At 42.1% G+C, this 20,817-nt stretch overlaps 1 long non-coding RNA gene across 1 annotated transcript in view; it reads left to right on the top strand.

The window, feature by feature from the left end:
• Positions 1-5,249: 5,249 nt before the first annotated feature.
• The window catches only part of LOC136833336 (uncharacterized), a 33,244-nt gene continuing 17,676 nt past the window's right edge, over positions 5,250-20,817 (top strand). Inside the window, exons 1-2 of the long non-coding RNA XR_010851442.1 lie at positions 5,250-5,416; positions 11,853-11,994. This is a non-coding gene — a long non-coding RNA (uncharacterized lncRNA). The remainder of the gene's footprint in view (positions 5,417-11,852; positions 11,995-20,817) is intronic.

Genomic DNA, 20,817 nt, shown 5'->3' with positions numbered 1-20,817 from the left:
CGACAGGCGTGCAGCTTCATCCCTTCGGAATGATAAAGCAAAACTTGATGTGTCTGCAGCAAGAACAGGAAGTTAGAACTAACTCATCTCACCACTTCGAAGTATAAGCTGCATATGGGGTGGCGAAAGAAATATGTAATTCACAAATGTTGTTAGAAACGAATAGACGAAAAAGACTAAGATAACCCGATAAAGGTTTCGGAAAGGAAGGCCCTTAATAGGATGTGAGAGAGTGCGTGCAAAGTAGAGGTGAATAGCGTAGTTTGGTGGTTCAACACGCTGTTGATGGGCTTCCTGTGCATGTATACAGCGACTAATGGAGTGGAGCTTTTGCACAGTTAGTTCATCAACGACCCGGCAGCTGAAATGAGTATGTGGCAACGCCCGCTCTGCAGAAACGATTTAATGTCGAACGCACAAACACACACATACACACAATTTATATAGATAGATAGATCGATAGATAGACAGATAGACAGTGAGACTAATGAACTGTTAACACCTAGCCCAGACACGAAGAATACAAGAAAAGGAAAGTGGAAAACAAAAAAAAAAGAGGGATCTCATAGAGAAGAAAGCGGTTAAGCTGCCTTGTGATGTATAACTGATTGCAAATTACTTGGTGTTACACTCCTCAGGGTCCCTGGAACATGAGCATTTTGAAAGATAGAAGGTTATAAACAAGGTCTAAAGAAAACAGGTGTTCTAAATTTGGGCCTTGGTTGTACGGGTGAGGGAAAGCAAAGAAAGCTTCCATTTGTTCCCTTCTACATTTCACCTAAGTCTCTCTTCCCTTATCTGACTTTTAAGGAGTTCTCGAGACAGTCTTTCGAGGCAATCTTGGGGCGGTCTTCCGGCGTTTTGGATATCTCCTACCCAACGCTTTAAGCGAGTTTTGTACTTGTTTTTTGGCTGTCTGAGCTGAATGTGACTATCAAACTACATCAGTCGGATGATTCTGAAGAAATGGAAAGAAAAAAACTTCACTATTAAAGATTCTTCCGAGCTTAGGATGAGACCATACTTAGATACTGCAAACTGTGATAACTTTTACTTAAAATAGGTGAAACCTGGCTTATAGAATTCACTTGGCAATAATAAGCTACAGAGCATTTTTTTTTTACTCCTAATGTTTAATGTTAAGGCATTTAAGATTATTATTATTATTATTATTATTATTATTATTATTATTATTATTATTATTATTACCCGTCGTTCACTGAAACCAATTACAAGTATTCTTTAAATTTCATTCCTTATAAAGTCAACGCGGAATAACAGAGTACATTCTTTGTTATTCCATTTTTGTATATCTTTTTCTTATACACAGTTACAATAAAACTGAAAAAAAAAATAATGGTCTTCCGTGCGCTGGTATCTTATTCCAGAGACAAATCGGTTGTCACTTGAGGAGTCAGGCGCCTCTGTTTTCTTCTATCAGACCTAGAACTGGAATTGGGAGCTTGTTCATCTCAGTTTCCTTCAGGTTAGAAAAAATAATAAATAAAAACAAATCCTCATTGAAGTTACTATTGCTAACTAAAGCAATTTAAGAAAACAGCATTTTGGCTACAAGCCTAGCAAAATATTCTTAAGCACATGCGCGCGGTTGTACACATCTGTCGAATAGATTCATCTGGGCGTAGCACATGCAGCAGGCTGGTTCGATAAGGCTTAGTCGGGCCACTAGTTTTTACCCCACTTTGCCGAGTTCAAACGACAGAAGTAGTTCAAGGTTACAGAGTTTTAGCCTATGCCAAACGTTCCTAACACTTTTCATTTATTTTTTCATGGTAATTTGTGTCATTAAGTGAGAGTTTTATACATCAGCTTAACTTCTTTATTATTAACAAAATATAAGACTTTCCATGTGTAGTAAACTCGTCATTCTATGGAAATATACGAAGTCCATGTCCATCTCAATTAATAATAATATAATAATAAGAATTATTCAGTTAGGTTTCAAAACGAAATAACTTTAACATCTGCGGAGCGACCTTGAGAGTCGTTATACTGAGGGGATGTAAACAAAAGATGCCATCCATGTGGGGAGGGGGTAATAAATTAAACTAAATAAAAGCGCTGGCAGACTGACTGGTCTTACGTAGAGGGCTTGGGCCGCCCGCAGACCGTTATGATCGCAAAGTAAACGAAGCAAAAAGTAAAAGCGAATCACAACAGAGCGTTTCAAACATCGTTCAAGTTTAACACTTTCCAAACCTTTGGCTATAAAATGATGACCATTTATGGTGCATTTAACTCATTACCAGTGGACTTAGAATAAGACGTCAAGAACCTCGTTCCCGGTGAACTTCAAAGAGTATAAATCTGCTGTATCTGTACGTAACAATATGAAACACATCCAAGTAGAGTGAAACCTTACGGGCGGTCCTGTCTATTGATTCTGCGATCTGGTATCGCCCCGTTTCAGTGAACACTTCCTTTTTGAGGGAATTATTAACGTTAACTCTGCTGAACTAATAATGCTGTCATACTGGAATATTCGTGTATTATCACAAGCTGCGCGAAAAGGTCTCATATTGTTAATCGAATCTATGATACTGTTGAACTTACCGAGTCAAAACAGGCGTCATCCCCGGCCACTTCAGAAGAAAAAATTCCAGCTGTACTTCATTGCTCACAAGGGAATAAATAACGCGGTTTCAAAATACCATATAACGTGAAAAACTCTGCATAACTTAGGTAGCAATCATATGATAAGGATCATCTGAAACCAGTCTATTTGTATTTGACAAATATCTACGTTTCTGTCCCTGTATTTCTGAAAAGTATTTCTTAAAAGCTAAAATATTTAAACAGAGGAATAAAATAGGTACACAGTGCACATATGATTGTGTAATTACCTATACGCCTTTAAGGACGTGTATTTGTGTTTTACGTACACGCAGGGAAGCACTTCGTTGATAGGAAAAGACCAGAAATTCAGACTACGAGAACAGGTAACAATCGACGAATTGCTTGAAAGGAAAAGTTGATGAGCAAAATAGGGAAAGGGAAAGTATAAGGAATAATTATCGAAGAACAGCCAGGGATGCTGAGCAAGTGGCAACTGGAACTAAGAAATAGGTCAGGAACCTTCAAGGTGACCCCGGCCTTCTCACCTTGGGTATTAAAAGCAAAATAGTTCAGCAGTAATGATATAAATGTACTGTACATATATAAAAGCATGAATGTTGTGTCTTGGCTTAGGCAACTAGAAGGAAGGCAAGAGTACTTTCGAAAGGTAAAAGTTATAAGCGAAAATTAATTATACAAATACGCACGGGCGTTGTCAGGGAAGAGTGATCCACCCTGCCTAAATTTTGACATGTAGGAACATCAGAATTATAAAAAAACAAAAAAAAAATATGAAAAATAGTGGAACTACAAAATTACAAACTACCGTAATTAAAAAATAGACAAAATATTAGCTTCACATTATGACTAAGGTATAACCGATAAGCTTAGTCCTGAACATTCAGCTTAAGAAATGCGCATAATTCCTGATCAGCTCTCGAATAAAAGAGTTTCCCACATCATAAACAACTAATTTCTATCGGGTAACAAATGCAACGCATTCTGAATACAAAATTCAAGCAAAAATACTAAACAGTGGCTTGTAACATTCAAACTTACGAAAGGATTTTTCATTTTACTGGCGGTCGCTTTCGGAAACATCGCAAAACAGAGTAACACTTACAAATGCATGCAAGAAATAACAATCATTTTAACGTCACGCCCCCAGTGACGCCGCGTAGACGTTGCGCTGCCTCAGTCAAGCAATCAAACCAGAACGCAGCCGGCGTGAGAGACAGCTATTAAGGTTGTGATCACACTACAGCTATTCGGACAAAAGGTCCTCTCCACTTCGGAACTTCACTTCACACTATAGCCCAAAGCCTCAAACCACCGAGCCATCAAGTCTTGTTTGCTTTCCTTGTCAAAGGGAAGGTAGTAAATGCTACCTCAAGACATCAGTGTATTTCAAATGAGTCTCTAAACTGGACGTAATAACAGAATTTAAAAATATATTCGCATCCTCTATTTGTTCTAATAAGGATAACTGTAAACAAAATTATTATCCGTTAACTGTCTTTTACATTTCATTATTAAACAATGATATAAACAGATTAACAACATTCCGTTGACAATAACGAGGTATTTACATAAATACAAAAAAAAAAAAATCGCGTAAAGTGCAGTCGAACGATAATTGTTCGTACAATTATTGTATCTTAGAAATTCCATGTATACATATCCTGCAATATAACTATGTAGCATAGGCCTACTGTGCGTCATCTTCCGAGTTTGGCTAAACCAAGTCACTCTTCTTTTACATGGCTTTTTTTTCATTTTCAGCAAATTACAGTTTTTATGATTTTAGATTTTCTAGGACCTACAGAGTTGAATCTACCAGCTATTACATTTTAAGATTGTTTTTTTAAATCTTACGACATCCTTTAAAAATGTTATCAATAGGTATTAGTCTTTACTAGAGCAAGAACAAAGCATTTGCAGCATTTACACCTCCCAAATTTGACAGACTGAAAAGAGTAGTTTCTTTCTAATGTTACTTGCGAACCTATCTCGTCAAAACTGGTGGTAATACAAGGTCGAAATCTCGAAATATCAAGCGTATAGGCCTTAGGGATGTTACCGTTCCAAAGCTTAGACAGAGGCGTTTTCATTGTCCTCGGCTGTGCGACTGCAAGTTTAACTGTATATTATTTTTGTTACGTGTGTTTTCTACAGTAGGGCTGTTGTATCCATACAATGACAAATAACAGCAAGACAAGAGATGGTCGAAACGGAGGTCTGTACTAGGTACAGTACATTGCGTACTGTCTCGAAAGTCGAACCAACATAACTTTACTCAGTACACTTATATAGGCCAGGATTGAGGCAGCTGATCCCGGGCTTGCTTATTCTAATATTGCTACTCTCTAAAAGTAAATTACGCATAAACCCCACTTGAATTAAATTCTAAAGACAAACTTCTATCTGCTTTCCGACGGTCATCAGCAACATTAGGTTTCAATCTGGTGTTGAATGACACATTCTCTATCAATATATATATATATATATATATATATATATATATATATATATATAAAGTTTAAAGACAATTCCGATGCATTATTAAACCATATAACGTATTCGTCTATTCGTCTATTCGGTTCAATGGTTCATTCCTGTATTTCCAAAGAAGAAGAAGAAGAATGCTTTGCCGTTACTGCAGGAACCATAAACAAACATGTACTGAATCTTGTATACCGAACGCTTGCGAGGTTTAAAGTACTTTCAGGGTCCTTAGAACTGTAACCTTAATTCATGGGTATAGTGTCAGAATAGTGCAATGCATGTTTCTATCATATCTGAGGATGAATTCACAACTTTCTTCGAAGTGTTAACACGGGTAAGACATCGTTGGTCCAAGTTAGCCTATGCCAGTTCCATGTTTTATAATGATTGGGAATGGTGTTATTATAATTATTTCGGTAACTAAATAATAGTGAAAATAGATTATCTCTCATAATACTTGTCGCGTTGTTCATTTCGATTATTTGGTATTCGTAACTAACAAATAACTTGGAGAGAACTGCAGGAAAAGAAATAAGAAAAAGTAAAAGGTAAAATTTTGGTAAAATTTTATAAGTTGCGAATAAGACTCCAGCCAGCCATTTTTGCACGAAAAACCCAAATGGTTTTTCGTGCATTAATGATTAGGAAGTTATAGTGCACTAAAAGAACCTTAAAATACCAATATAACTTAACCTACGGGTGTTTACTGGTTACAATTTTGCCGTATTAGCTATGGAGGGGAGGGGGGTGGCCAGTATTCTTACCTTGTAAGTCGTAATTTGATTAATTTTTGGTAATTCTATATATTAGCTCCTCGCCTGTTTTTACCTTTTCAACTGGTTTTTTCCATACTTTTAGGGGTTCTGATACTGGCGGTGCATCTGTTTGTTGTCGGCCAATTGGAATGTCCCATCTCTGTGTTTAGTACTGGCCAAGGGGGTTGGGTACCCATATGTCAACAATTTATTTCACTTGCCAGACGGGATATGAACCGTTCGAAACAGACGTACCCGTGCTCTGTCTTGTGAAGATCGCGTATGGAAACCCCTTGTTGGATGGACTTCAGGGGTTAATTACAGGTTAATTACACTCGAGCACCAAAAATTAATGGTAAATTCATAATTAGCAACCAAAAAACTGTAGAAAAAGTTAAGTTAGAAGGCAGTCGCCGCCACGGAGCTACTATATAGTGCTACCAAATTTTTTATCATTTGTGCATAGTGTTTATGGGGTTGAAAGTAACGAGAATGAAGAGCTCTTTTCAAAAATGTAGGTTACAATTTCATAGTATGTATTGGCAACTTATAAAATAATACCAAAATGTTACCCTAAACTGTTATTGAACCCTTATTGAAATTTGGATTTAGAAATAAGATTTTCATATAATATAATTTTCATATTATTTAATGTGTGCTTTGAACGTATCTGACTCTCTTCATTAGCAAATAAGTAGTTATGAAGATAGTGGACCCCACCCTTGTATCCTATAATTTAGGGACCACAGTGTAAAACAAGTTAAATACAGGGATCAGTTTAACTTAGGGAGCTGCATTCTTACTGGCTCTCCCCCATATCTAACCTAAACCTAGGATGGCGAGTCCTTACCTAGCCTCTTTGGAACCCCCGCTTAACCTAACCTATAATGCCGGGTCATCAGCTAGCCCTAGACCCACCACCTAACCCAAATTTGGGCACTACAAATGCGTAGCCTATTATTAAGATTGTTACTTAACCAAGCATACTTAACCTAACCTAATCTAGGGCACCAGATCATTACCCTAGTGCATGATTTTAGATTGAAAACATTCCAAACACTTACTTTAATCTGAATCAGAACTATCTGCTCAGGAGCTTTCCTTGATATTGAAGGCTGCTGGGTGTCAGACTGTGGATGGTTAACCAGTGGTTCACTGACAAAATTAACTTTAATGGTGGAAGGTGAGAAACTTTCAAGAAAGTACCTTTGAAATACAGTGGTAACTTAACAAGAATTTACATCACTGTCCCTTCTTGGTCTCTGTAACTTTCCTTTTAGCACTACAGTACCATAAGTGACTTTGTTCCCTATAATTTAAGGAGGAATTGCACTTGGGACACTGCATAAAGTTAGGTAAAATATGTTCATGAAGGAAAACAATCCTTGGAGGAATGCCTGATTACCAAAATCCTACATCATATCTGGAATTTATAACAAAACAACCAGTCATGCTTTCATCATTTTATCACAGACTCAAAGTTCCAAAAGAAGACATTCCTGATACATAACCAATGACAATGCCCTCAGACAAACAAAATATGATCGGAAGCTCCACTTCCATGACACGTGTTAACATAAACAAAGAATGTTGAAAAAATCTGGTAGGTAACATTTGTTGGAACAAGTTTTGCTAACAGTAAATTTGCGAAAGACATGAGCATCAGTTTTTTACTAACATTTTAAGAAAATTAAAGATCACAACTTAAAAGTTACAAATTCAAGTAATAGCTTACAGTAAAATGATATAATTACAGTATTGTACACTTATTAAATGCTAAATATAGGGACAGGCTAACCTGTATTCTGATCAAACCTAACCTTATATAATTTAGGGTATAGCACTGCATCCTACCCATCCAATGGCAGGCATGTTTTGAATTATTATGTTTGGTTCTTTAGTTGTAACTAATCAAGTGACAACTGGAGGCTCAGTAATCATCATTACCTGCCACTTTTTATAAATCGTAGTTGCCTAGTTATGAATCCACAGTACCTCCAAAACTCTTGAGATATTTATCTCATATTTTGGAATAATTGGAGTTTTCACATCCATTTGATGTTATGTATCAAGTATGAAAGCATTTGAAGGAAAATGTTAAATACCGTAAAATTCCAGCACTTCTTCATAAACACATTCTTATTTTCCTGAAAGTCCTATCCATTCACAATGTCTCTGGGGGGGGGGGGGAAATTGAGAAAAATCACTTCTGGTTGCCTTAAAATGTTATGAAAGTTGTTATGTAAGACATGATTATCATAAAGTGTGGAGCATTATGTATTAAAGTTAATAAGTGATTAATATCAAATTGAAAATGTGGTTCTCTTCTCTTATAAAAAATATTTTTTATAAGAATAGCAAACCTTCGTCTTGTATATGAATTTACTGTACCTTGAGTATCAGATGGTACATTCCTATGAAGCTTGTTAGCAAGCTAGTTAAAGGCAGCCAACAGGCGAGTAGTGGGGTAATCCCTCATCTCTGAGTAGACTTATCACTTTTTCCTAGAGCCATGATGAGTCTCAGTTTGGTTTTTTCCTTGATTGATGGGCCATCGAGGACCATGACTGAGTTCAAGACCTTCCCTGTTGTTAATGTTCCCCCTTGTCCATGGAGATGCTGAGATGTTGACACTTTGAGGACTGGTAACTGTTGACGGAGGATTCTCTACCTTTGAAGACTGATAACTAGAGAAATAGGCCTAGTTGGTTTATCTGTGATTTTTTTAGAATTTCCGTTAATAAGACTCCTGTTGGGAAGGATGTCGTTATGGCTTATTGGGACAGTCCCATGTACAGTACAGTATTGATGGCTCCTATTGGCTATTAATTCTCTTTCTATGTAATACCTTTGGCACAAAGAGAGGGATAGTGTCAGCCTGGTATTGTGCCATTCAACTTGCACCCTGAGGTAAAGATCCTAGATTATATGGTGTTTCTTCTTTGCCTTTGGGAACAAATGCTGGATTGTGGATGACTGTTCATGCTATGACCATTTACGTTCTTTCAATGAACCATGCATCGTGCCTGGCCTGGGACCATTTGCCTGGTCATACCAGAACTAGAACCTGGGCCCATATGCTTTAAGATATTACTGTACCATTGAGACTACAGTACTAGCAGATGGAGCTTCATGATTTTTTACTCGGGTTTAAGGTTCATCTGTTGCTTATTACTTTCCACGAAGACTGGACCAGGACCTGGAGCCTGAGTGTTTGGGTCTCAGTGAACTTTTCTGCTTTGGCTGGGCCCTTTTGAGACCCCCCCCCCCTCTAGTTTGCTGCTCCCATTGCTTCTTCCAGACTGTTATTGTGTTGAGAACTCCTTCAGCACATATCCCATCTGGCCCTTTATTCCAGAGATCCAGCCCTTACTCTTGTGTTATTATATATTTTAAGAAGTGAAAGCAAAGGTACTGCTCTGTTTTGTCTGTTTGACCAATATTTGTTTTGTGCTGCCTGTCAGAAGAAGCAATTGCATGCTGTCCCTTCTCTTTATATGTTGTCTTAACACCTCTCTCCTGCTATGGAACTCAGGGAACAGGGCTTTCCTTGCTTTTGCCACAAGCAGCAGTCTCCAACAGCTCTACCATCGAGTTCCAGTGGTAAAGTCCTATGGTGCATGTACCCAGTTTGAACTCTGGTCGGGCCAGGCAAACAAACCCTAGTTATGCAAAGTCCATGGATCATCTTGAGGGAGCAGAGGGTCACATCAGAAGCATTCACCCACCATCCAGTGGTGTTTCCAGAAGGCTGAACACCTGCCATAAAAGAAAATGGTGTACCATCCTGGGTCCTAAGTCAAGGACTGTAGATTAGGACCTTGCTTTTAGCAACATTTACTAGGGCTGTATCTAGTTAGTGTAGGCTGAAGAGCGTGGCTCCAGGTTAACACCATCTCTCTCCTAATATCAGAGGTATTCCAAGGAAAGAATGTTGATAATCAAATCAAAGGGAGTAAGATGTGTTCAAATCAAACAATGGGCACTCTTCCAAGAGGAGAGAACTCCATCCTCTCTCTTAGGAGCCCATAGGCCAAGGTAGACAGAGAGGGTGGAAAGACCAGGGGAAGAATCCTCATTTTCAGTGATGGGCTGGGGTACAACATCCAAAGCAACTGTGTTGAAACTCAAGCAACAGCCCAGCAGCTGTAAAAAAGAATGACAATTGTGTAGGGCTCTGAAAACCATGGTGGAAAAGATTATGTATGTGATAACCCTTCATACATCTGGAAGACTGATGAGGAGTGCAGGAGCTCCAGACACCTCCCAAATGCCTGTTAGAACTCGAAATGTAGGACAGAGATAAGTCCTTTAAAAGGTTTAGGGCTACCAGGCACAAGCTTATATCTGGCAAAAGAAGAGGGCATGTGTGTCAGCCATCATAACTCAAAGTTTTTAGTAAGTAACCTCAGGCAAACATTTTTTGCGATGAATTACAGTACCATAGCTTCACAAAAATAGCGCAGAATATAGCCAATGTATGACAGGCACTTCTTGCCAGCACAGAATCATTTAGCCTAATGCCAGTGGTTGAATACTGATAGTGGTGTTCTTTATGTATGGCATGTAACTGGTAGCTTAGTAACAAGATAGTTACTGGTTAATGCAGAAAAGCTTTGTAAATTTTGAATGTCCCAATTTGATCTTTCCACCATTTTACAGTACATCTCCAATCACTTTGCCAAATATTGAGTGAAATTAGCCCATGTGCATTGTCTTATCCCCATGTACTTTCTCCACTTACTTTATGGTAATCATGTCTCACTTAACGTCTAACATTTTAAGCCGACCAGAACTGTGATTTTCATAATTTTCTGGTTTGTGCATATTTTCAAACCCCTTTTCCCTCAAGACCTTAAGTAAGGGAACGATTGTCTTCCTGGAAGAAATGAATGTGCCAATGAAGTGCTAAAAATTTTTGGTCTCAAGCATTTGTCTTCAGATGCCTTTGATATTCAACATAAAACAAAACTGTGTGTTATTATTCCAACATAAAAGAGAAATATTTCAAGAACTTATGAGGTAATGTGAACTCAAAACTTTGGGCAACTTTTATTTTTATAAACTGGCTGGTATTACGTGAGCCACCTGTAAGGACTTCGTTAGTTACAACAAAAGAACCTCACTCAATCATTCAAAAATGCTCTTCACTGGCCAGGTAGGAGGCAGCACTGCATCCCAGATTGTCTTTCGTCACAACCCAACCTCTAACAGTCCTTCTTTGTCCCTGTACCTGATGAAAAAAGTTATTGTGTTACCAACAAATAAGCAAGCAGTACCTGACCACTTACCTATTTATTGCCTTAAGCTGCCTTGTTAGCAAGCTTTAACAACTGTACTGGCTGTTGCTGAAAGTATATCCATATAAAAGGCTTCTGGTTTGTATTTCTAGGAAAACTACAAATTATCATAAATTTGTTATGGCTGGTAATACTTTAACAGAATAAATTTTTCCCCTCTAGTAAATTTTGTATCGTAATGCCAATCCATTTGATAGCCAAGTCTAGATAATCATAACTTTGTAAACCATATCAAGCTGGTACATCATACTTAAATGTATTTCAAGGCATTACAATACATGTAAGCATAGGTACAAACCAGATTTAGAACCAAAATTCACCTTTATCCCATGCAAAGAGTAGCTCTCTGGCCTACCTCAGTATGTTTTGTACTTGTTTCTGTAAGATATTAGCTCCACCAAGTCAGTAATATCTGCAGCTCTCAAATCAGTTAGATATCATATCTTCTAGATTATTTTGTCAAACCTTGTTTTGACTGCATAGTAGGAGTAGTGGAAGCTTAATTTGTATTAGTATGCTTTTACCTAACAATAGTTGTGATTAGTATTCTTCATATCTCTTCAGTGTGATATTTTTGTCAGTTTAGAGAACAGTCAATGCTTAAATATATTACAATGCAAAAAGCCAAATGCTTATGTCCCAAAATGTCAGTATCCTGGTTTAATATTTTAATGTAAAAAAAAACAAGGAAATTTTTGTAATATTTATTTTTCAGTTTTCAGGCACAGTCTGAGGGATGTAATACCCTTCTCATGATAAGTTTGTCTTCAAAGCAGTGATGAGGCTGATTGGAAACTCTTCAGAAACGCAGTGGATTGGAACTATTGTTGACTGTCTGAACTGCCTGTCATGTATAGGTAAGAAGTTACGGCTCATATTAACGCTCTAGCCTGGTAAGATGCAGAAGGGTGCCTTGGACAGTCCTCAGCCTTCATTCCCCTAAACTTAAGGTCAGGGATTACTGTATTTCAGATGGGATGTCTGCAGTCGGCAGGATTTTCACTTTGTTCTTTGGGTATGCACACTAACCAGTGTCTCCTCGTTCCCTCTGACATATGAGAACTGCCCAGGACCCTAATCCTATTATTTATTTATAGCGAGGAGCACAGTGTAATGTGGTTCAGGTAAGCTGACAACGTGTATTTGCCCAGGGAATGAAAATGTGAAAACTTACTTTGATAATTTGAATTAATTGGTTCTGTCAGTAAAGTACCATTGGAGTGCCTAACACACGTAAGTAGTAATGGGTTTAAATGTAGTATGTACAGAAAACCTACCAATATTTCTGCATATTTCCATATTTTAATCTGGCCAGACCATTAAAGTAAAGAAAAGGGATTTTGACAAAGGAAAAATCTATTTCTGAGGAAGGTCCCGTGTCACCGGTGAAATTCCATTATAGCACGAATTTCTAGGTATAATATGCTAGATATACCAGAGAAAAAGAGCTTTCAGGAAAGCTGGGGTTACTACCCCAGATCGAGCGTCTTCTCTAGGAAGACGCCGGTATACCGAAGGGTGAGTGAAAGATCACTACCACGGAGTCTTACTCGAAAGATCTCTCCCCATCAAAACCCCCAGAACAGAGCGGTGAGCCATTACAGCCCCTACACCCAAACACCCGCCAGCTCGGCGACACCAGCGCCACCTACCTCATTCCATGCTAGCACTAACCCCAGACTTGGCATGCTGCAAGTAGGGGAGCAATAGGTGAGTCAGGGAGGGTCACCGGGTGACACGGGACCTTCCTCAGAAATAGATTTTTCCTTTGTCAAAATCCCTTTTCTGAGTCCAGTCCCGTGTCAGCGGTGAAATAGTGATAGAGAATCATGCCAAGGCTGCAAACTGAAACAAGGTAATCTGAAGAAAAAAACATAAATTACGAAAATAGTTTTAATCAGGGAATCTCTTACATGTAGCAAGAACACTAAACCTAAGGCACATCAAAGACTTAATATTACGAAAAAGTGGGGAAGTCCCCGCACGACGGGAAGAGGCCCTAAAAATACTTAATACTACTAAAGCATAACGACATATGAAATTTGCATAGGTTAAATGGCATATACAATCTTAAAGCTACACACGTAAACTTAAGCTAAACACGTAAGAGACAAAATCAAATGGGAAATAAAATATACAGTACATATCATTATATCTGGGGTACATGGAGCAAAATAAAAACTGCCCAGTACCCCACAAGAAAATACAATCATAACATGTCAGATTACAGTTTCCACTCCAACAGAGACAAGATACATCAATATGAGAGCCAGGCAGTGAGGCATGATCAACCAGGAGGATAAGCAGAGAAGTAAATGAGGCAGGCGGGCGGGGGAAAAGGGGAGGATAAGGATATGATTAGTTAAGGTGGGGAGATGACACTTCCCACAGCTATTGTAGAAAATTTCAGGACTTCGAGCGATTTTAAATTGTGGCGTTTAAACACTAGAGGTGATTTCCAACCCGTGTATTTAGATAGTTCTGAGAAGTCCATATTATGAAAGTAATTAATGGAAGTAGCAACTGCTCGAATATCATGAACCTTAGGAACTGAATCTGGGTTGGCCTGTTTAATAAAATACAGAATTTGTTGTCTTATAGCATTCAGTGAAAAGAGTACCACCTTTCTCCCTGATAAAAGAGGACCCGACTTACTCTGTGGAGTTCTTAAAAGGTAAGATTTAAGTGTATAAACTGGACATAAAGACTGGTCTTGTGGAAGGGGCACCACCTTCCAAGGAGACCATCTGTCTTGTGGTCTTCGTTTTTGGCTAAGAATCTAGGGTCAGGGGAAAGGAGGACCTCTCCGGACGGGAGGAAGTTCACAAAATTATCACCTCTAGTGAGAGCCGATAGCTCTGAGATTCTAGCACCTGAAGCCAAGCTAATCAGAAATAAAGTCTTCTTAACAGATCCTGATAAGAGCATTGAAAGTTGTCCATCTCTGATGCTAACTTAAGGACGTCATTGAGAAACCACGAACGGAATGTGGGCGTGATATGGGTCTCAGACGAGCGCATGCTCTGGGGATAGATGAAAAATAGGAATCTGTAAGGTCGATTTTAAAGCCCGTATAGAAATACTTTCTTCAGGCCTGACTTGGCTGTGGTAATAGTGGCCGGAGTAGGCCTTTCTCAAACAAGTGACCTAAAGAAGAAACTCCTAAATTAGTCGTCATGATTTTGGCTTCAGATGCTTTCAGGAAGGAGGCTAACTTTTTGACTGCTGAGTCATACTGTCTAAGTAGAATCTCTTTTATCTGATTCTAGAAACAGAGTGTTGACAGGGTCAATGTTTGCTCCTTTTTGGGCTGCAGAATTTTATAAAGTCCATAAAACTAGGGCATTCTGAATTTCTTGAGGAAGCTGACACAGTCTTGGTTTGTACTGTCTGGGTCAGTATGGGCTTGGGAATCCGAAGACTCCGCAATCCCAGTTCCTGAAGAAGAGGAACCAATTGCTCTTCGGCCAATAGGGGCTACTAGGGCTGGTTGACCTTTGAATGTCCTGAGTATGTAATACTTTCAGCAGTAAATTTTATTGGAGGGAACAGATAAATTTTCTCCCAATTGTTCCAATCTACTGTCATTGCGTCCGTGGCGTAACGCCTGAGGGTCCAGGTTGGGGCCACATAACAGGGGAGCTTGAAGTTGCTCTCCGTCGCGAACAGATCCACTTGGAGACCGGAACTCGGCGGCAAATCCATTTGAAAGACTCCCCGTCCAGGGACCACTCCGTCTCTAACGGAGTAGCCCTGAACAGGGAATCCGCCACCACGTTCCGCACCCCGCTAGGTGGGTGGCTGACAGGTGCCAGCCGTGCTTGTTCGCCAGGGGAGAAGATAGCAACCATTACTTGGTTTACTCGACCTGATTTGGAGCCCCTGTTGATGCAATGAACTACCACTGCGCTGTCCAATACCAGCCTGATATGAATCCGGTTGGGGGCGGATTTTCTTTAGAGTTAGAAAGACCGCCATAGCTTCCAGGGTGTTTATATGGAACTGCTGAAACATTGTGGACCACGTTCCTTGTACTTTTTGTTTTGGTGAATATCCCCCAGCCGCTTTAGGGAAGCGTCTGTGTGAACAACTAATGCCGGAGGGGAAATTGAAGCGGAACTGATTTGGACAGGCCTCTGACTGTGGCCCAAGGCCGCAGTCTTGTTTTTAAGATTCGAGGAATAGAGGAGACCTTGTCTCTGAGCTTGACATTGGCTCGACTCCACACCTCTGTTTATGTCTTTTAGTTTCGCTTTTAAGAGCAGGTCCGTCACTGAGGCAAATTGAAGAGACCCAAGGACTCTTTCTTGGGATCGGCGGGATGCTGATTGATTTTGAGAAATTTCCTGGTGAGAGATGCTATCTCTTTCCTCTTGGGAGGCGGGAGAGATAACGCAGAGAGGACAGATCCACTGGAGACCCAGCCACTGGAACCGGGACTCCGGAGTCAGGCGGGACTTCTCTCTGTTCAGTTGAAAACCTAACGACTCCAGGAAGTTGATGACCATGGACGTAGCCTTCTGACACTCCAGAACTGTTGGTGCCCAAATTATCCAATCGCCTAGGTATGCTGCTAGGGATATCCCTCGGGACCGGAGTTGTTGAACTACCGTGTCCGCCAGCTTAGTGAATACCCTGGGCGCAATGTTTAGACCAAGGGCATGACCCTGAAGGAGCAGGCTTGATTCCGAGTCTGAAAAAACCGAGGAACTGAGAGAAGTTCCGCGCAATCGGGACGTGATAATAAGCGTCTGAAAGATCGATAGAGGTGGTGACGGCTCCACGCTGAAGCAGAGTCGGTACCTGAGCTACCGTAAGCATGCGAAATTTGTTGCATTTTATGTAGAGATTTAGACGCGACAGATCCAGGATCACTCTTTGCTGATCGAGTCTTTTTGGGAACAGTGAATAACCTGCCTTGAAACTTTAGGTGCCTTACTTCCTTTATTGCTTGTTTGTTGAGCAATTCTGCCACATAATCCTGTAGGATTGATGAGGGTGGCTGGTAAAACCTGGTTAGAGGAGGAGGGTCCTTGATCCAGCTCCATCCCAGACCTTTGGACACAATGCTGTGTGCCCAAGGGCTGAAGGTCCATTGGTCCCTGAACCAAAACAGGCGACCACCTACCTGTGTTCTCTCTCAGTGGGAGGAGCGGGTTTGTTCCCCTCTACCACGTCCAGGTTTTCCTCTTGGGGTGGTGTTGGCTTTTTCTCTATGAGGGCCCTGCCTCTTCCCCCTTGCGATCCTGTTAAGGCCGTGGAAAATCCCACGGCCCTCATAGGTGGGGTTGTATGCTGGTGAAGCAACATATGAGGGCAGCAAGGGAATGAGCTGGTTGGACCAGCACATATTGTGGGGGGTGAGCCTTTGAGGTGGAGGGCTGTGCCACTGCCGAGACCGGGACGGCTTGAACTACCGCCTGATGGTGGGGCCTCTTATGTCTCCTGAAGCGTTTGCCTCCCTCTCGTCTGGGGGCACGCCAGATTCTGGGGTCTTGCACTTGTAGGCAGAAATGCCCAGCTTAGAGCGAAGACTCTGGTTGGCCTTTGTAGCCTCAGCCATAACATTCGTAACCTCTTCTTCTGGGAAGAGGTTAGGCACCCAGATCGAGCTCTTTACAAGCTTGTTAGGGCTCGTGACGGATAGTGGCATCAGCAAAATTAATTTTCTGCATTCCAGTCTGGCCATGATGAATTCGAAAGGTCAGACTGAAAGCCAGCCAGCAGGGACTTAGCCAAGACTTGAAAAAATGGCTCGTCCGCAGGAGACGGCAGTGGCTTCCGTAAGGCAGACGGAGTTCAGGACCGGCTAGCTTAGTCCGCCATCAAACCCGCCTTTAGCAAAGATTCCGGCAGCTTGGGGAGCTGTTCACTGAACTGTGAGGAAGACAAAGGGGTCCAGCTTCCCAACAGTGAAGGTGGACGGAGCATCCATCCAGAACTCGTCACTTCCGGGAATACCAGGAAGTGGGGTCTGTTTCCTCAGCTCGTAATGGATTACCTTCAAAGCACGCTCGGGCCGTAGCCAGAGCGACTTTGTTCAAACAAGGTGGGTAAGTTGTCTCCCAGGGCAAGCATGGTGAAGTTGCCCTTGAAAGGAGTCAACTTTGTGTTGTCTGCCTGCCACTCCGTCAGAGTGCGAGGAGAGCCGACTGAGCTTGGTCCCTAGGGACGATGACAGTCTCCCTAGGAACCTTATCAGAACGTACCCATGCTTCCTCTGTTAATCTTACGAAGCCTGGGTAGGGGCAAGAGATCGGCGGGGAAGAATTCTAATTCTCCAACCGTCATGGTGCCAAGACTTCTTCAACTGTAAGTTTGCCATCATGTTGATGGCCTTGAGGGTGAAACGCCAAGGGTTACCCGACATCGAAAGGCGGGAGGTCCGCTGTGTCGGGGATGACATATGGGGTTCGGCTGGGGGTGGTGAGCCATTCCCGCCAGTATATTGTCATGACTGGCCAACTTTTCGGAGATCTTGGTGAATTTTGTGTCAAAATCCTCCGTGAACCTTTTAAATAGCTGGTTGCAAAGGCCTCCGCGTCAAAGGCAGGCTGGCGAGGAGGGCTTGGTTTGCAGCCCTCTTACTTTGCGCTTTGCCGGAGGAACCAGACTTGCTCCCGGAGGCCAGGTGCTGAGACCTTAGCCTTCGACGGGGGGGAAAGGCGATGCTTTCTTGGAGGACGAGGACTTATAGCCCTTCACCTTCCATGAAGTCTTCAACTTCAACTTGGGGATAGCTGATGGAACTCTATCACCCAAGGAGGAAGACACAAAACCTGTAAAGGAAGAAATGGAAGAAGCTGAAGGGAGTCAAAAGGGGGACCCCGCCCCAACAACCTCACCTGCCTCGCTACTTACCACCTGGTCCTGTTCGGTATTCATAGGTTCCAGGTCTAAGTCTAAGGCGGCGACGTCCTCTGCAACCTCGGCGTAGAGGATATCCACTTGGGGTGGCTGGGTCGCATCCCGGATCTACTGGATGATGGGGTGGCAAGATCTTCTGGCACTGCGGCCGCCACCCGTGCGCAAGGGTAGAGCAGGTCCTCAACTTGGCGTGCGAGGACATAGGGCTTCCCGGACGGAACATTCCTACCAAACCCAGCCACCCAGGCCCGGAGGGATTCCAAGGCAGACTTCTTAGAGGACTCGTCCGCCTGTAAGAAAACCAGCAATTAGCCAAGAACGAAAAAACAGTCCGGGAACCACGTAAACAATATACAATATGAGGAGCGTAAAACGGAGGAAGACTGTCACTTACCGACTCATCCTGGGACGGTTGCGCACAGAGAGCAAAGCAAACCTCACAACCATCAGGTGCCAGACTACCAGATCGTCCAGCCGGACCGCACAACCAGCATGGGTCCGCACACTACGCGGACCGTAAGGTTGTTGTAGTGAAGCTTGGTACACCCCGGCTCCTCACAGCGGTAACAGTCTGTAAGTGGAAAAAGTACATGAACCTACCACTCTAAGCAATCTAAAGCCGGCAAGGCCGGGAATTTTCGACTACAACCGGAATACTCGGTGGAGAAGAAATCCTTATCATGCAAACTAGGCCAATAAGCTCTAAAAACACACAGAGTGGAAGGTAAAAGCTTCAGACCCGGAATACCCGGGAATGAAAGGAATGAGACAACAAGAACTCAACCATAAGGGTTGTCAGTAAAATAATAGCGGAACCCCGGTGTAGAACCGACTCAACGTATATATATAAATGAGGAGAGTACGTTAGATAAACACACTTATCTAAATATGTATATTCATAAACAATAACATTAAACAAGTGATGGTACAAAGGGCAAATGCTCCGAAGAGGAGAGGATCCGCTCCTTTATATAATTATATGAATCCCTTCTCACTTACTTCCCGCCAGAGAAACAAGGTGGGCAAGATGCTTATATACATAACATAGGTGGAGCAAGTATAATAATCTAGCCAAGTAACCTGACGGGGAGAAAAGAAGTGTGGATAGGAGTGTTCCGAACACGTTCGAGCTACGAGTAAACGAACCACCAACACCAACACAGCGATGCTAGGGACTGTATGGGAGGGAGCTAATCCTCAACCAAATGGAGGAGTCCTGAACTCGGAGAAAACGCCATCTAGCGCCACCCGTGCACAGTAGAAAGCAAGGCTGGAGGGGGGGGAGGGGGTGTAGGGGAGTGAGTAGGCTATGAAGAAGAGAACAGGAGACAGGGGGAAATATATCACCCGCTTCAACTGCACACATACACCACTCCAAGAATAATGAAACTTGGAGGGTGGCCTACTACTAAGGGAGGAGGCGACCAAGCCTCGATGCCCGACTCCTGCCAGGCGTGGCCTAATAGGGACCTAACCTAGTATAGGCTAGGAAAATGGAAGGAGTGGAGGGGGAGGAGGAAGCAAACAGGAGAGAAATTTTTGTGCCGAGAACCAACCGGGATCGAGAAGAGGGGGCAGAAGGCGACTAGCCTAGAGGAAACACATCCAAAGAACTCTATTCCCCCAAAGGAAGGAAGAGAACTAAGGGGCTCACTCTGCCCACCAAACAACGACCCTGGAGGAAACAGCAACCAAAACTCCCTCAACCTGATGGATCTCCACGCCGAGGGCAAGGGGATGGAAGCAAAACAAGCCTACTCCACTAAATAACCATCACACATAAACATGGAAACAAAAATGTGCTCAATAGGGTGCGTAGCCTACCTCGGAAGCGGTTGGATCTGAGGCTGCCGCCACCACGAGAGGCAATAAAACAATGAATAAAAAATAAAATAAAGAGAGCACCATCGCCAAGAATAAAATAATTAGCCTAATACAGACTAAAAATAATAAGGAACCCAACCTGGGGGGGGTACCTGGACGGGGCATCACCCTCACAAAGGCCGACAGGCCAATAATGCGTAAATTTCGAAAAAAGGGGGGCCACCGCAGGGAACCCGCCAGGAGGAGAACCATGGGGCAAAAAATAACATCTATAACGACAAGGAGACAACCCCAACAGAAAAGAACTGATGGGGACGCCTCTGCGTCGACATGGCTGGCGGAGGACGCCATGGCGTCATAATAAGATCTCAATATTTATGAAAAGACAAGACCATAACAGCCAAAATATAGAACAAAACCCCACAATAAGATGGTACTTAACTTGGAGATGGTAAAGCTGCTCGATGACATGGCGAAAAGATGAAAATAAATCCAAAAAGGCACGAGAGCACACAAAAGGAAAAGAGTAGCAATCACGTGCTAGAAAATGGAATGAGGTAGGTGGCGCTGGTGTCGCCGAGCTGGTGGGTGTTTGGGTGTAGGGGCTGTAACGGCTCACCGCTCTGTTCTGGGGGTTTTGATGGGGGAGATCTTTGAGTAAGACTCCGTGGTAGTGATCTTTCACTCACCCTTGGTATACCGCGTCTTCCCTAGAGAAGACGCCGATCTGGGGTAGTAACCCCAGCTTTCCTGAAAGCTCTTTTTCTCTGGTATATCTAGCATATTATACCTAGAAATTCGTGCTATAATGGAATTTCACCGGCTGACACGGGACTGGGCTCAGAAATTAGTTTTCACATCGATGTTTTTGAGAGCATTACTTATATGTAGCCCTGGGAATATATATGATGAAATAGATGTAATTGGAAGTATAGGCAAGGGAATTAAAATCCTGATCCTTTGCTAGACAGTGCATTAAAGGTAGCAAA

Source organism: Macrobrachium rosenbergii, chromosome 51 (genome assembly GCF_040412425.1).
Source record: "Macrobrachium rosenbergii isolate ZJJX-2024 chromosome 51, ASM4041242v1, whole genome shotgun sequence".
Taxonomy (NCBI): Eukaryota; Metazoa; Arthropoda; class Malacostraca; order Decapoda; family Palaemonidae; genus Macrobrachium; species Macrobrachium rosenbergii.
Note: the sequence above shows the minus strand (reverse complement) of the source record. Positions and strands in the feature narration are given on the sequence as shown.